Source organism: Equus przewalskii, chromosome 29 (assembly GCF_037783145.1).
Source record: "Equus przewalskii isolate Varuska chromosome 29, EquPr2, whole genome shotgun sequence".
Lineage (NCBI taxonomy): Eukaryota > Metazoa > Chordata > Mammalia > Perissodactyla > Equidae > Equus > Equus przewalskii.
In genome coordinates this window covers 216499-233353 of record NC_091859.1, presented here as the reverse complement: position 1 = coordinate 233353, position 16855 = coordinate 216499, and positions in this window count along the sequence as shown.

Genomic DNA, 16855 nt, shown 5'->3' with positions numbered 1-16855 from the left:
ATGTGCCAGCCAGGCCTGAACCAAGTACCAGTCACACTTTTTGAACCAAAGGTCAGCCTCACTTGAAGCACGTGTCAGCCACACTGGCACAACCTACCTGCCGTGCTGGAACCATGTGCAAACAATGCCACAAACACTTGTGAACCACACCTGAGCAACACCACAGCCGTGCATCAGCCACTCTTGAACCTTCTGTGAGCCAAGCATGACAAAAGCCTGAATCACGTGTCAGCCAACTGGGAGCCAGTGCTGTGGCACGCCTGCATCATGTTTGAGCCATGGGTGAGCTATGCCTCAACCACAGGTGAAATTGTCCTCTACGATATGTGACCCACATGAGTCTTGTGTGAGAAACGCCTGAATTACACCCGAACCATGTGTGAGCCATGCATGAACCACATGTGAGACACCCTTGAAGAACATCTGAACCACCCGTGAAACACCCATCATCAATGCTTGAATCTCACATGACCCGCAATGCAGCCACACATGAAACACAGCGGAGCCATGCATGAGCCACTTGCCAGCCATGACTGAGTATGCGGGAGCCACGTTTCAGCAACCTGTGAGTCACGTGGGAGCCAGACCTCTATGGCATGTCACACACACGTGACCACATGTCAGCAACACATGGATCCTGCGGGATGAATGCCTGAGTCACGTGTCAGCCATGTCTGTGACATTTGTTAGCCACACCAGGGTTATGTTTCACACATGCCTGCATCACATGTCAGCCACACCTTAACCACCCGCCACCCATGTGTGAACACCACAGCAGCCACCCCTGAGACACACGAAGGCCATGCATGAAGCATGTGTGACCCACACCTGCATGATGTGTCATGCACGCCTGTGTTACATGGCTGCCTCACCTAAGTCATGTGTCAGCCACACCATCATCACGTGTGAGCCATGCCTGAGACACGTCTCAGCCGTGCCGAGGTCACGTGCCACCCAGGCCTGAACAAAGTAACAGTCACACTGGAACCACAGGTCAGCCTCACTCAAAGCATGTGTCAGCCACACTGGCACAACTTGCCTGCCATTCCTGAACCACGTGACAGCCATGCAAAAACACACGTGAGCCACACCTGACCAACACCACAGACATTCATGAGCCACAACTGAACCATGTGTTAGCCATGCATGACCAAAGCCTGTATCATGTGTCAGCCACGTGGGAGCCAGTTCTGTGGCATGCCTGCATCACGTGTTAACCATGGCTGAGTATGCCTGAACCACGTGTGATAGTTTCCTCAACCATATGTGACCCAACGACTCATGTGAGATCCATGCGTGAATAACACCCGAACCATGTGTGAGCCATGCAGCAACCACATCACAGTCAACCTTGAATCACATCTGAAGAACCTGTGAAACACACATGTTACATGATTGAAGCAGGTATGAACCACAGGAGAGACACCCATGAAACACAGCTGAGCCATGCGTGAGCCACGTGGGAGGGATGACTGAGTATGTGGGAGCAACGTTTCAGCAACCTGTAGTCACGTGGGAGCCACCCATGTACGGCATGTGACTGCTGCCTGATCACATTTCCCTCACACATGGACACGGTGCGATGAATGCCTGAGTCACGTGTCAGCCATGCCTGCCACATGTGTCAGCCACACCGGAGACCTGTTTCACACTTGCCAGTCACATTTCAGCCACGCCTGAACCACTTGCCACCCATGCGTACACCATGCACCAGCCACCCCTGAACCACAAGAAGGCCATGCATGAACCATGTGTGAACCACACCTGACTGACATGTCAGGCACACCTGTGTCACGTTTCCACCTCACCTGAGTCATGTGTCAGCCACGCCTGAACAACTTGTGAACCACACCTGTGTCAAGGCTCAGCCACGCCAAGTCACTTGCCAGCCAGGCCTGAAACAAGTGCCAGTCACACTTGAACCACAGGTCAGCCTCACTTGAAGCACGTGTCAGCCACACATTCACATCTTGCCAGCCATGCCTGAACCACGTGCCACCCATGCCAAAAACACATGTGCGCCACGCCTGAGCAAAACAACAGACATGCATGAGCCACACCTGAACCATGTGTGAGCCATGCGTGACCAAAGCCTGTATCATGTGTCAGCCACAGGGGAGCCAGTTCTGTGGCACGCCTGCATCTCCTGTGAGCCATGGCTGAGCTATGCCTGAACCACGTGTGCTATTGTCCTCAACCATATGTGACCCAGAAGAGTCATGTGAGATACACGCCTGAATTGCACCCATACCATGTGTGAGCCATGCAGGAACCACATGGGAGACACTCTTGAACCACATCTGAAGAACCTGTGAAACACACAGTTTCCATGCTTCAACCACACGTTAACCACAGGGGAGCCACACATGGCTCATGTGAGTGTCATATATGGTTGAGGAGTGTTTCAGCCGTGATTCAGGAGTGGCTCACACGTGGTACAGGCGTGGCTCAGCCATGGTTCACATGCAGTTCATGCGAGCCTCAGACTGGGGCAAGGTTTGGCTGACACATGATTCAAGAGTTTGTCACACATGGCTAACACATATCTCTGCTGAGGTTCACGCATGGCTGGTGCGTGGCTCTGGCATGGTTGGCACGTGGCTCAGGCATGTCTGCCATGACACTCAGGCATGGCTGACATGTGTTTCAGGCATGGGATACAGGTGTGTTGGACCCGGCTTCCAGTGGTATGTGATGCTTTGTTCAGGCTGCAGTGACATATGCTTGCTGTGTGGCTGACACTTGGTGTGTGGCAGTTGACCCATTTCTCAGGCCTTCCTGACATGTGGTTCAGATGTGGGTAACAGGTGATTCAGGTGTGGCTGGCACTTTTCCGATGCGGGGCTGACACATGATGCAGGCATGGCTCACACGCAACTCAGGCATTCATCGCACATTATCAATGCGTGGCAGGCATGTGGTCATAGGTGGGATATGTCATAGGGGTGTGGCTACCACGTTGCTGATACGTGGTGCCCACATACTCAGTCACGGCTGGCACATGGCACATGCATGCTTCAGCTGTGTTTCATGTGTGGCTCACCTGAGGTTCATGTGTGGTTCAACCATTGAACATGGGTGCTTCCCATGTGGTTCAGATGTGGTTCAAGGGTGCCTCACATGTGGTTCAGGCATGGTTCAGTTGTGGCTCACACACGGTTTGGATGTAATTCAGACATGGCTCACACATGACTTGTGTTGGTCACACATGCTGCAGGAGACTTTCACACATGATGTAGGCATGGCCCGCACATGGTTCAGGTGCAGCTCAGCCAAGGCTCACACGTGATGCAGGCATGCCACAGAACTGGGTCACATGTGGCTGACACATGATTCCGGCATTCAACACGCATGGCTCACACCCGGCTGAGGTGTGGCTCATGCATGGCTGTGGTGCTGCTCAGGCGTGGCTCACACTTGTTTGTGGCACGGTTGGCACGTGGTTCAGGCATGGACGACAGGTGGCTCCAGCCTGGTTGACACGTGCTTCAAGTGAGGCTGGCATGTGGTGAAATTGGGACTGGCACATGGTTTAGTCCTGGCTGTCATGTGAATTCCGCATGGCTGAGATGAGACACAGGAGTGGCTCAGACGTTTGTTAGGCATGTCTGATATATGACTCAGGGGAGGCAGCCACGTGACACAGGCATGCCTGTCATATCATGCAGCTGTGGCTCGCATCTCGTTCATTCACAGCCTTCACCTGGCTCAGGGGGGGGCTGGCGGGTGGTTCAAGCATGGGTGCAATGTGTTTCAGGTGTGGCTGACACATGACTCAGGCATGGCTGACGTGCGACTCAGGCATTCATCGCCCTTTATCCATGCCCGGCTGACATGTGTTTCATGCATGGGTTACTTGTTCCAGTGTGGCACACACGTGACTCACTCTCTGCTGACAAATTGCTCCCACTTACTCGGGCGTGGCTGGCACGTGGCTGACGCATGTCCCAGCCATGTTTCACGAGTGGCCCCCTTGTGGGTCACGTGTGGTTCAAACCTTGAACGACTGTGCTTCACACGTGTTTCACATGTGGTTCAAGTGTGTCTCATGTGGTTCAGTCATGGTTCAGACGTGGCTCCCAAATGGTTCAGGTGTAACCCGGGTGTCACTCACACATGGTTCACGTGCGTGTCACAGATGGTTGAGGAGTGTTTCAGCCATGATTCAGGTGTGGCTCACAGGTGCTGCAGGCATGGCTCAGCCATGGCTCTCATGCAGTTCATGTGAGCCTCAGACCGGGGCCAGGTTTGGCTGACTCATGATTCAAGAGTTTGTCACACATGGCTAACACATGTCTCAGGTGAGGCTCACACATGGTTGGGGCGTGGCTCTGGCATGGTTTGCACGTGGCTCAGGCATGTCTGACACGACACTCAGGCGTTGCTGACATGTGTTTCAGGCATGGGATTCAGGTGTGTCGGACACGGCTTCCAGTGGTATGTGATGCTTCATTCAGGCCGCAGTGACACGTGCTTGCTGTGTGGCTGACACTTGGTGTGTCGCAATTGACACATGGCTCAGGCATTCCTGACATGTGGTTCAGATGTGGGTGACAGGTGATTCAGGTGTGGCTGGCACTTTTCTGATGCGGGGCTGACACACGACGCAGGCATGGCTCACATGCAACTCAGGCATTCATCGCACATTATCCATGTGTGGCAGGCATGTGGGCACACGTGGGACATGTCGTACAGGTGTGGGTCCCACATTGCTGACACATGGTCCCCACATACTCAGTCACGGCTGGGACGTGGCTCATGCATGCCTCAGCTTTGTTTCATGTGTGGCTCACCTGTGGTTCATGCGTGGTTCAAGCATTGAACATGGTTGCTTCCCATGTGGTTCGGATGTGGGTCAAGGGTGCCTCACATGTGGTTCAGACATGGTTCAGTTGTGGCTCACACACAGTTCAGATGTAATTCAGGCATGGCACACACATGACTTGTGTGGGTCACAAATGCTGCAGGAGTCTTTCACACATGATGTAGGCATGGCCCACACATGGTTCAGGTGCAGCTCAGCCAAGGCTCACACTTGATGCAGGCACGCCACAGAACTGGGTCACATGTGGCTGACGCATGATTCTGGCGTTTGTCACGCATGGCTCACACACGGCTGAGGTGTGGCTCATACACGGTTGTGGTGCTGATCAGGCGTGGCTCACACTTGATTGTGGCATGGTTGGCACATGGTTCAGGCATGGCTGGCAGGTGGCTCCAGCGTGGCTGACATGTGCTTCAGGTCAGGCGGGCGTGTGTTGAAATTGGGACTGGCACATGGTTCAGTCGTGGCTGGCATGTGACTTTGGCATGTCTGAGATGAGACTCAGGCGTGGCTCACACGTTTTTCAGGCATGGCTTACACATGACTCAGGTGAGGCAGCCACATGACACAGGCGTTCCTGTCATATCATGCAGCTGTGGCTCACACCTGGTTCATGCCCAGCCTTCACGTGTCTTAGGTGTGGCTGGTGCATGGTTCACACATGGGTGCCTGGTGTTTCAGGGGTGGCTGACACATGACGCAGGCATGGCTGACACATGACTCAGGCATTCATCGCACATTATTCATGCCTGGCAGACATGTGTTTAATGCATGGGTTACATATCGGTCTTGTGTGGCACACACGTGACTCACTCGCTGCTGACAAATGGTTCCCACCTACTCGGACATGGCTGGCAAGTGGCTCACGCATGGAACAGCCATGTTTCACGAGTGGCTCCCTTGTGGTTCACCTGTGATTCAAACCTTGAATGTGTGTGCTTCACACGTGTTTCACATGTGGTTCAAGTGTGTCTCATGTGGTTCAGTCATGGTTCAGGCGTGGTTCCCAAATAGTTGAGGTGTAATTCAGGCGTGGCTCACACATGGCTCATGTGCGTGTCACATATGGTTGAGGAGTGTCTAAGCCGTGATTCAGGCATGGCTGGCACGTGGTGCAGGCATGGCTCAGCCATGGCTCACATGGAGTTCAGGCGTGCCTCAGACCGGGTCCAGGTGTGGCTGCCACATGATTCAGGAGTTTGTCACACATGGCTAACACATGTCTCAGATGATGCTCACTCATGGCTGGGGCACGGCTCTGGCATGGTTGGCATGTGGCTCAGGCATCTCAGACACGACACTCAGGCATTGCTGACATGAGTTTCAAGCATGGGACCAAGGCTTGTCACACACGGGTTCGAGTGATATGTGATGCTTTGTTCAGGCCGCAGTGACATGTGCTTGCTGTGTGGCTGATACTTGGTGTGTCACAGTTGACACATGGCTCAGGTGTGGCTGACATGGTTCAGATGTGGGTGACAGATGATTCAGGTGTGGCTGGCACTTTTCTGATGCGGGGCTGATGCATGATGCAAGCATGGCCCACACGTGACTCAGGCATTCATCTCACATTATCCATGCGTGGCAGGCATGTGGTCACACGTGGGACATGTCGTACAGGTGTGGCTTCCACGTTGCTGAAACGTGGCCCCCACATACTCAGTCATGGCTGGCACGTGGCTCATGCATGCCTCAGCCATGTTTCATGTGTGGCTCACCTGATGTTCATGTGTGGTTCAAGCATTGAACATGGATGCTTCCCATGTGGTTCAGATGTGGTTCAATGGTGCCTCACATGTGGTTCAGGCATGGTTCAGTTGTGGCTCACACACGCTTCAGATGTAATTCAGGCATGGCTCACACATGACTTGTGTGGGTCACAAATGCTGCAGGAGAATTTCACACATGATTTAGGCATGACCTACACATGGTTGAGGTGCAGCTCAGGCAAGGCTCACACGTGATGCTGGCACGCCACAGAACTGGGTCACATGTGGCTGATGCATGATTCAGGCATTTGTCACACATGGCTCCCACACGGCTGAGGTGTGGCTCATGCATGGCTGTGGTGCTGCTCAGGTGTGGTGCACACTTGTTTGTGGCATGCTTGGCACATGGTTCAGGCATGGCAGGCAGGTGGCATGAGAGTTGCTGCCATGTGCTTCAAGTGAGGATGGCGTATGGTTAAATTGGGACTGGCACATGGTTCAGTCCTGGCTGGCATGTGATATTGGCATGGCTGAGATGAGACTCAGGCCTGGCTCACATGTTTTTCAGGCATGGCTGACTCATGACTCACATGAAGCAGCCAAGTGACACAGGCATGCCTGTCACATCACGCAGGTGTGGTTCGCACCTCGTTCATGCATGGCCTTCACGTGGCTCAGGCGTGGCTGGTGCGTGGTTCCCGTATGGGTGCCAGGTGTTTCAGGTGTGCCTGACACATGACGCAGGCATGGCTGACATGTGACTCAGGCATTCTTCCCGCATTATCCATGCATGGCAGACATGTGTTTCATGCATGGGTTGTGTGTCGGTCGTGTGTGCGACACACGTGACTCACTTTTTTCTGACTGATGGCTCCCACCTACTCAGACATGCCTGGCACGTCGCTGACACATGGCCCCACTATATTTCACATGTGGCTCCCATGTGGCTCACCTGTGGTTCACACCTTGAACTTGGGTGCTTCACTCGTGGTTCCCATGTGGTTCAAGTGTGACACCTGTGGTTAAGTCATTGTTCAGGTGTGGCTCCCAAATGGTTCAGGTGTAACCCAGGTGTGGCTCACACATGGCTCATGTGAGTGTCATATATGGTTGAGGAGTGTTTCAACCGTGACTCAGGCGTGGCTCACACGTGGTGCAGGCATGGCTCAGGCATGGCTCACTCATAGTTCAGGCGAGCCTCACACTGGGGCCAGGTGTGACTGACACGTGATTCAGGAGTTTGTCATACATGGGTAACTCACGTCTGAGGGGAGGCTCACGCATGGCTGGGGCATGGGTCTGGCATGGTAGACAAGTGGCTCAGGCATGTCTGACACTAGACTCAGGCGTTGATCACATGTATTTCAGGCATGAGTTTCAGGTGTGTCAGACACGGGTTCCCGTGCTGTGTGGTGCTTCATTGAGGCCACAGTGACACGTGCTTGCTGTGGGGCTGACACTTGGTGTGTCGCAGTTGACACATGGCTCAGTCGTGGCTGACATGTGGTTCGGATGTGGGTGACAGGTGATTCAGATGTGGCTGGCAATTTATTGATGCGGGGCTGACACATGACACAGGCATTTCTCACACTTGACTCAAGCATTGCTTGCAAATTATCCATGGGTGGCAGGCATGTTTTCAAACGTGGGACATGTCATACAGGTGTGGCTCCCACGTTGCTGAAACGTTGCCCCTACATACTCAGACCTGGCTGGCATGTGGCTCCTGCATGCCTCAGCTGTGTTTCATGTGTGGCTCACCTGAGATTCATGTGTGGGTCAAGCATTGATCATGTGTGCTTACCATGTGCTTCAAATGTGGTTCAAGGGTGCCTCAGACGTGGATCCAGCACAGTTCAGTTGTGGCTCACACATGGTTCAGATTTAATTCTGGCCTGGCTCACACATGACTTGTGAGCGTCACAAATGCTACAGGATAATTTCACACATGATTGAGTCATGGCTCACACATGGTTCAGGTGCAGCACAGCCGAGGCTCAGACCTGATGCAGGCACGAAAGAGAAAGGGGTCACATGTGGCTGACGCAAGATTCAGGCGTTTGTCACACCTGGCTCCCAACGGCTGTGGTGTGGCTAATGCATGGCTGTGGTGCTGCTCCGGCATGGCACACACATGTTTGTGGCATGGTTGGCACGTGGTTCAGGCATGGCAGGCAGGTGGCTCGAGCGTGGCTGACACATGCTTCATGTTTGGCTGGCGTGTGGTTCAATTGGGCCTGGCACATGGTTCAGTCGTGGCTGGCATGTGACTTCAGCATGGCTGAGATGAGACTCAGGTGTGGCTCACACGGTTTTCAGGCATGGCTGACTCATGACTCAGGGGAGGCAGCCACGTGACACAGGCGTGCCTGCCACATCACGCAGGTCTGGCTCGCACCTGGTTCATGCACAGCCTTCACGTGGCTCAGGTGTGGCTGGTGTATGGTTCCCGCGTGGGTGCCAGGTGTTTCAGGTGTGGCTGACACATGACGCAGGCATGACTGACACGTGACTCAGGCATTCATCACACATTATCCATGCATGGCAAACATGTGTTTCATGCATGGGTTACGTGTCATTCGTGTGTGACACACGTGACTCGCTTCTTGCTAACCCATGGCTCCCACCTACTCAGACGTGCCTGGCACGTGGCTGACACATAGCCCAGTCATGTTTCACGTGTGGCTCCCATGTGGCCCAGGTGTGGTTCAGGAATTGAAGATGGGTGCTTCACTCATGGTTCCGATGTGGTGCAAGTTTGAAACATGTTGTTCAGTCATGGTTCAGGTGTGGCTCCCAAATGGTTCAGGTGTAACCCATGTTGTGCTCACACACAGCTCATGTGCGTGTCACCTATGGTTTAGGAGTGTTTCAACCATGGTTCAGGCGTGGCTCACACGTGGTGCAGCATGGCTCAGCCATGGCTCACATGGAGTTCAGGTGAGCCTCAGACGGGGGCCAGGTGTGGCTGACACATGATTCAGGAGTTTGTCACACATGGCTAACACATGTATCAGGTGAGGCTCAGGCCATGCTGGGGCATGGCTCTGGCATGGTTGCCATGTGGCTCAAGCATGTCTGACCCAAGATTCAGGCATTGCTGGCATGTGTTTCAGGCATGGGATTAAGGCGTGACACACACGGGTTCCAGTGGTATGTGATGCTTCATTCAGACCTCAGTGACACGTACTTGCTGTGTGGCTGACACTTGGTGAGTTGCAGTTGACACAGGGCTCAGGCGTGTCTGACATGTGGTTCAGATGTGGGTGACAGGTTATTCAGGTGTGGCTGACAATTTTCTGATGTGGGGCTGACACATGACGCAGGCATGGTCCACATGTGACTCACGCATTCATCGCATATTATCTGTGTGTGGCAGGCATGTGGTCACACGTGGGACATGTGGTACAGTGTGGCTCCCACGTTGCTGAAATGTGGACCCACATACTCAGTCATGGCTGGCACGTGGTTCATGCATTCCTCAGCTGTGTTTCATGTATGAGTCACCTGAGTTTCATGTGTGGTTCAAGCATTGAACACGGGTGATTCCCATGTGCTTCAGATGTGGTTCAAGGGTGCCTCACATGTGGTTCAGGCATGGTTCAGTTGTGGCTCAACACAGTTCGGATGTAATTCAGGTATGGCTCACACATGACTTGTGTGGAGCACAAATGCTGCAGGAGACTTTGAGACATGATTTAGGCATGGCCCACACATGGTTCAGTTGCAGCTCAGCCAAGGCTCACATGTGATGCAGGCACACCACAGAACTGGGTCACATGTGGCTGACGCAATATTCAGGCGTTTATCACGTATGGCTCCCACACGACTGAGGTGTGGCTCATGCATGGCTGTGGTGCTGCTCAGGCGTGGCTCACACTTGTTTGTGGAAAGGTTGGCACATGATTCAGGCATGACAGGCAGGTGGCTCCATCATGGCTGACACGTGCTTTAAGTTAGGAGGGCGTGTGTTTAAATTGAGTCTGGCACATGGTTGAGTCGTGGCTGGCATGTGACCAGCATGGCTGAGATGAGACTCAGGTGTGGCTCACACGTTTTTCAGTCATGGCTGACACATGACTCAGGTGAGGCAGCCACGTGACAATGGTGTGACTGTCACATCACGCAGGTCTGGCTCACACCTGGTTCATGCATGGCCTGCAAGTGTCTCGGGGTGGCTAGTGCGGGGTTCACACAGGGGTGCCAGGTGTTTCAGGTGTGGCTAACACATGATGAAGACATGGCTGACACGTGACTCAGGCATTCATCGCACATTATCCATACCTGGCAGACATGTGTTTCATGCATGGGTTACATGTCATTCATGTGTGGCACACATGTGACACAATCGCTGCTGATGTATGTCTCCCACCTACTCAGACATGACAGGCACGTGGCTCACGCCTGGCCCAGCCAAGTTTCATGAGTGGCTCCCTTGTGGTTCACGTGTGGTTCAAGACATGAACATGTGTGCTTCACACGTGTTTCCCATGAGTTTCAAGTGTGTCTCATGTGGTTCAGTCATGGTTCAGGTGTGGCTCTCTAATGGTTCAGGTGTAACCCAGGTGTGGCTCACACATGTCTCATGTTCATTTCACCTATGCTTCAGGAGTGTTGCACCCGTGATTCAGGCGTGGCTCACACGTGTTGCAGGCATGGCTCAGCCATGGCTCACATGTAGCACAGGCGAGCCTCAGACCGGGCCAGGTGTGGCTGACACATGATTCAGGAGTTTGTCACACATGGCTAACACATGTCTCAGGTGAGCCTTACTCATAGCTTGGGCATGAATTCAGGCATGGTTGGCACATGGCTCAGGCATGTCTGACACGAGACTCAGGTGTTGCTGACATGCGTTTCAGGCATGGGATTCAGGTGTGTCCGACACGGCTTCCAGTGCTGTGTGAGGCTTCATTCAGGCCGCAGTGACACGTTATTGCTGTGTGGCTGACGCTTGGTGTGTCATAGTTGAGACATGGCTCAGGTGTGGCTGACATGTGGGTCAGATGGGGTGACAGGTGATTCAGGTGTGGCTGGCACTTTTCTGATATGCAGCAGAAACATGACACAGGAATGGCTCAGACGTGACTCAGGCATTCATTGCACATTATCCATGTGTGGCAGGCATGTGGTCACACATGGGACATGTCGTTCAGGTGTGGCTCCCACATTACTGAGACGTGGCCCTCACATACTCAGTCAGGGTTGGCACGTGGCTCATGCATGCCTCAGCTGTTTTTCATATGTGGCTCACCTGAGGTTCATGTGTGGTTCAACCATTGAACATGGGTGCTTCCCATGTGGTTCAGATGTGGTTCAAGGGTGCCTCACATGTGGTTCAGGCATGGTTCAGTTGTGGCTCACACACGGTTTGGATGTAATTCAGGCATGGCTCACACATGACTTGTGTGGGTCACAAATGCTGCAGGAGACTTTGAGACATGATTTAGGCATGGCCCACACATGGTTCAGCTACACCTCAGCTAAGGCTCACACGTGATGCAGGCACGCCACAGAACTGGGTCACATGTGGCTGATGCAAGATTCTGGCATTTGTCACGCATGGCTCCCACATGGCTGAGGTGTGGCTCATGCATGGCTGTGGTGCTGCTCAGGTGTGGCTCACACTTGTTTGTGGCAAGTTTGGCACGTGGTTCAGGCATGGCAGGCAGGTGGCTCCAGCGTGGCTGACACGTGCTTCAAGTGAGGAGGGCGTGTGGTTAAATTGGGACTGGCACATGGTTCAGTCGTGGCTGGCCTGTGACATCGGCATGGCTGGGATGAGACATAGGCGTGGCTCACACGTTTTTCAGGCATGGCTGACATATGACTCAGGTGAGGCAGCCACGTGACACAGGCATGCCTGTGACATCACGCAGCTGTGGCTCACACCTGGTTCATGCACAGCCTTCACATGGCTCAGGGGTGGCTAGTGCATGGTTCACGCAGAGGTGCCAGGTGTTTCAGGTCTGGCTGACACATGACACAGGCATGGCTGACACGTGACTCAGGCATTCATCGCACATTATCCATGCCTGGCAGAAATGTGTTTCATGCATGGGTTACATGTCGTTCATGTGTCGATGAAAATAATCTATAACCAATCTATAAATGAAAATTTGGGTGAGTTTATTCTGAGCTTAACTCTAAGGATTATAACCCGGGAGAGTCTTTCCACAAAGGAACAGAGCACTCCAAAGAGGTGGGGGGTATACAGGGTCTTTATATACCCTTAAAGAGGATGTTTCACATGTGATTGGAATGTCCCTTTTACAATAGTCATGAGACTACTCTGTCAGCACAGCGATTGATGGAAATAGCAGGTAGGTCTTCTGTCTCGGTGAACACAGCAGGGTGGCAGTCTGTGTCCAGCTGGGTGGTCACAGGTGAGCTGGGAGGTGAGTGCAGCAATCAGTTCCTAGCTGAAGGAAAAATGCTAACATCGGGGGGAAGTTGCATCTTTATCTCAAGGGCCTTTGTTCTGGCCATAGGAAATGTCTAAGCAGATATGCAATGCATGCTCAATTACCAGTCAGGCCCTTTTGGAGGAAAAAAAAGAAGTCAGGCCAAATTAGGTTTATACCAAATGGTTTCCTCGTATACTCCAATATATCCTATTGCTTGCCATTTTTATTAGTCATTTTCCCCTTTTGATCTCTAATCTTTCGATAGAAAGCATTTATGATCAAATATTGTCCCTTGGCACCAGGGTGGCTGCTGCCTGCCCTGGGTCCATCATGTCCCTCAGTGCTAGGCTTTTATCTTATTTATTTGCCTAGTCGTCCACGTTGGGGGGAAATAGTGGACAAGCATGGAAGTATATTTATTAACAGAGGAAGCATTTCATATGTTATGTAATTAATTTAGATTGTTGCACAAACATTGCATATGCACTTTTCTATGACACCTTGCATTTACATTGTATATGATTATAGAAGAAGTACAGTAACGATAAGAACAGCATTTTTGAAAAGATTAGTCTGAAATGAATTCTTAGTCATAATCCATATCAGAAAAGGAAATTGTCCAGGGTTATAAGACAGACTGACCATCTCAAGCTGTCGAGCAATCATTACTTTAGTTTGTATGCTACTCTTACAACACTGAGTAAAGAAAATAACAATTAGTTTGAATATTATAACCAGTACAAGGATTCCAATAAGTAATAGAAATAGGAATTCCGATCCGGGTTGAAAAAGGGAACAGGTACTGAAAGGGAACCAATGAAACAAATCAAACTAGGTGACGGAGCGCATAAGGCATCCACCTGTTTCTTCATGTGCTTTAGCAGAGATGACACATTGGAAGATTCATCAGGTATAAAAACACAGCATTCAGTCTGAATGATTGCACATGTGCCACCTTGGGATGCTGTAAGAATATCTAAGGCCATTCTATTTTGAAGGACAGCCTTTCGCATTACAGTCATTTCAGTATTTAATAAGGCTATTCCTGCTTGACTATCATTAAGGGCTTGTTGAGTAAATTTAGTCAGAGCTTCTATATGTAATATGACATCTTCTAGCCCCAAGGAAGGAGCAAACATAGCTGCAAATACAGTCATACCTGTGAAACACTGAACAAGCCCATCTGGCCTTAAAGAGAGGGAAATTGGCAACAGATTTTAACTCAGCCTGATTCCTTCCCTGCTTTTAAGGGAAACTCAGGGTGAAGTGTGTTAGCCATGCAGGCAGTAGCCAAGGCCAAAGATTTCTTCCACATAACCACTGAGTTCCATTAGGACTCACTTGATAAATTCCTGGCCTTCAAGTCCAGTCTGTTCCAAATTAATCACTTTAAGTATGATAGCATTCCAAACAATTATAAAATAGGTGTATAGTTTAAGCATAACAAAGGTTTAAATTAGGAGATATAAAGTTGGGAATACAGGCCTGGTCTGGAGTCTTGGGACAGCTGTCTACAACAGATATCGTCTTCTTCTCCTCCTGGTATTGTCCTTTCCAACATGGTTGCAAAGAGTCTTATTTGATGTCTCTTTCAATAAATAAATTCTTCATGTTGCAGTCCATCATCCTTAAGTTCTGGGACTTCTCTGTGAAATAATCAGCTACAAATCTTTCATTTCTTTTAAGCACCACAATAAGACCATGAAAACAATGTAATACATCCCTTAAGCAAAGCTGGTTCATATATTTCTTCATTTAATTGCATAGGCTGTTGTACTATTTAAAAAGGAGACAGCCGATGTTTACAAAAAGTATAGATCTAAGATTAAAGAGCACTAGCATAAGAGCTTTTGGCCGTGAGGGAGTAAATGTATCTGAAAGCTTTCCAATTAAGTTTTGGTTGTGCCATTAGTTCCTTTTACCAATCCTGAGGATTGAGGATGGTCAGCACAGTAGAAATGCTGCAGTATTGGCCAAACATTACAAATAGATTTAAGTTCCCCGACTCACTGTGTAACTCGGGATGAATTCCTAAAACAGGAATTTATTCTTTTTGATAATAATTTACCTAAAGCCATCGCTCTTCTGCAAGGAAAGGCCTCAAAACAATGTGAGAACATACAGATCATTACAAGATACGTTTATCCTTGAGATGGTGGCATTTGGACAAAGTTCAATTGTCATACCTCAAAGGGTCCCTTAGGAAGGGAAAGTGGCCTTGTGACCCATGGAGTGGGTTTCTTATTGGGCCCAAACCACATCTGTGAGGGGGTGTCAAAAATTCCCCCTTTTGACTGCCATATCTGTTTCTCTTGTTCTGTGGCAATTTCTTGAGCCTGTAGAAGGAAATCTTTTACTGGGTTAGCAGAGTTAACAGAAAGTGGCAGGCATTCTTGAGGCTAGACAGTGTAACATCCTCACTTATCATTTAAGTAAGACTCATTTGTAAACCAAATTAAACAATGGAATGCAGTCCTGGTCTTCTCTCCCTTGTGATGGTGGAAGCAAGGTAACAAGGTTAATGGTTGGAGAAAATTATAAATTAGTTCCTGCGTCCAGGGGGCAGTCAAGAAGACTTCTAGATGTCAGAGTCAAAGCATCTTTTTGCAGCTTGAAAGGTCTCTGATGATGTCATCAGGCATTCAGGTATCTTTTTGAGTGGCTTACAGCTTACACAGCAACAGACAGGAATCTCTCTTAAGTTTCTATCAAGTCGTTCAGCTTAAGTTTGCAAGGTTTCAGGAAAAAGAGCATGATCAATTCTCAATGATTCCAAATGAAAATGAGGGAAAAATTGAAAACATTAGTTTGGAGATTTGTAACCAGATATTTCAGTAGAAGAATTCAGGACGCAGTTCACTTCACAGGTAGAAAAAGCCTCAAAGACAATTAACAGAACTAGGATCTAATATACACAAATGCGTATTATAATTTTTCACTGAAACAACTCTTCTCTCTAAAATCACCCTCATTTTTACCAAAGATTGTCAAGTTAAGACTAATTGGTTTGCCAAAATAAGTTTAGTTTCAAGAAACTTGGCCCGATTATTTACATAAGTGCAGCAAGAATAGCAATTGATCATATAGGCTCTTAAATCTGCTTTGCTGGAATTTTTTATGAGGAATCTCAGATTGAACTTTAAAGACTTCTTGAGGCCAGAAAAGCCAAGCCAAGGATTTGTGCCATGAGGCCTTGCCTGCAATACCTTAGATTTGGGTGACTTTCTCTCCTTTCTTGAGATTCCCCAGAATATTTTGAGGTTCATTGCACCTGCCAGATAAGCAAGCCTCCTTACTTACCAGGTAAGATTGCTGGAATCTCTCTCTGTAAAGCAAGGTACCAGGCCCATATTTCCAAGTGGCTTTATTTCCAGAAAGTCAACCTTATTCCTCAAAGGCAGTATTGTCATATCTGAGTCTGTATCTTTCTCTCAAACATGACATTCCAGTCAAGTTTTGGTGAGATAACAAATGTGTCCTGTTACAAGGAGAACAGATTCTTATTGAACTTATGAAAATAACTATATTGCCACGAAATAACTGTACTCACTCACAAAGAGTTTCCCAATTCTGGAGGGATCAGGTAGGGAGAAAAAGACAAATGTTTCAGTTTTCCTCACAAAGGTATAATTTCACTGGTTGCTATAAGACATGGTTAGCATAAGAGAAAAGATTTCCTTAAATCTGAGAAAACAAAACAGCATATCAAAAACAATGTTTCAAACAAAAGTCATAAAAAAATTATAATCATCCTCAGTTCATTCAGTCCTGCATAACCGGTTCTTGATCTTAATCTCTGTTAGCAGTTTTGTTTTTTAACATTAAAACTCATTTGCTTAATTGGATTTACTTTAATCTCAGTCTATGTGTTCAGGCATAAAACTCCTTTCAGAATTTCTCCCTCACAAACCTTC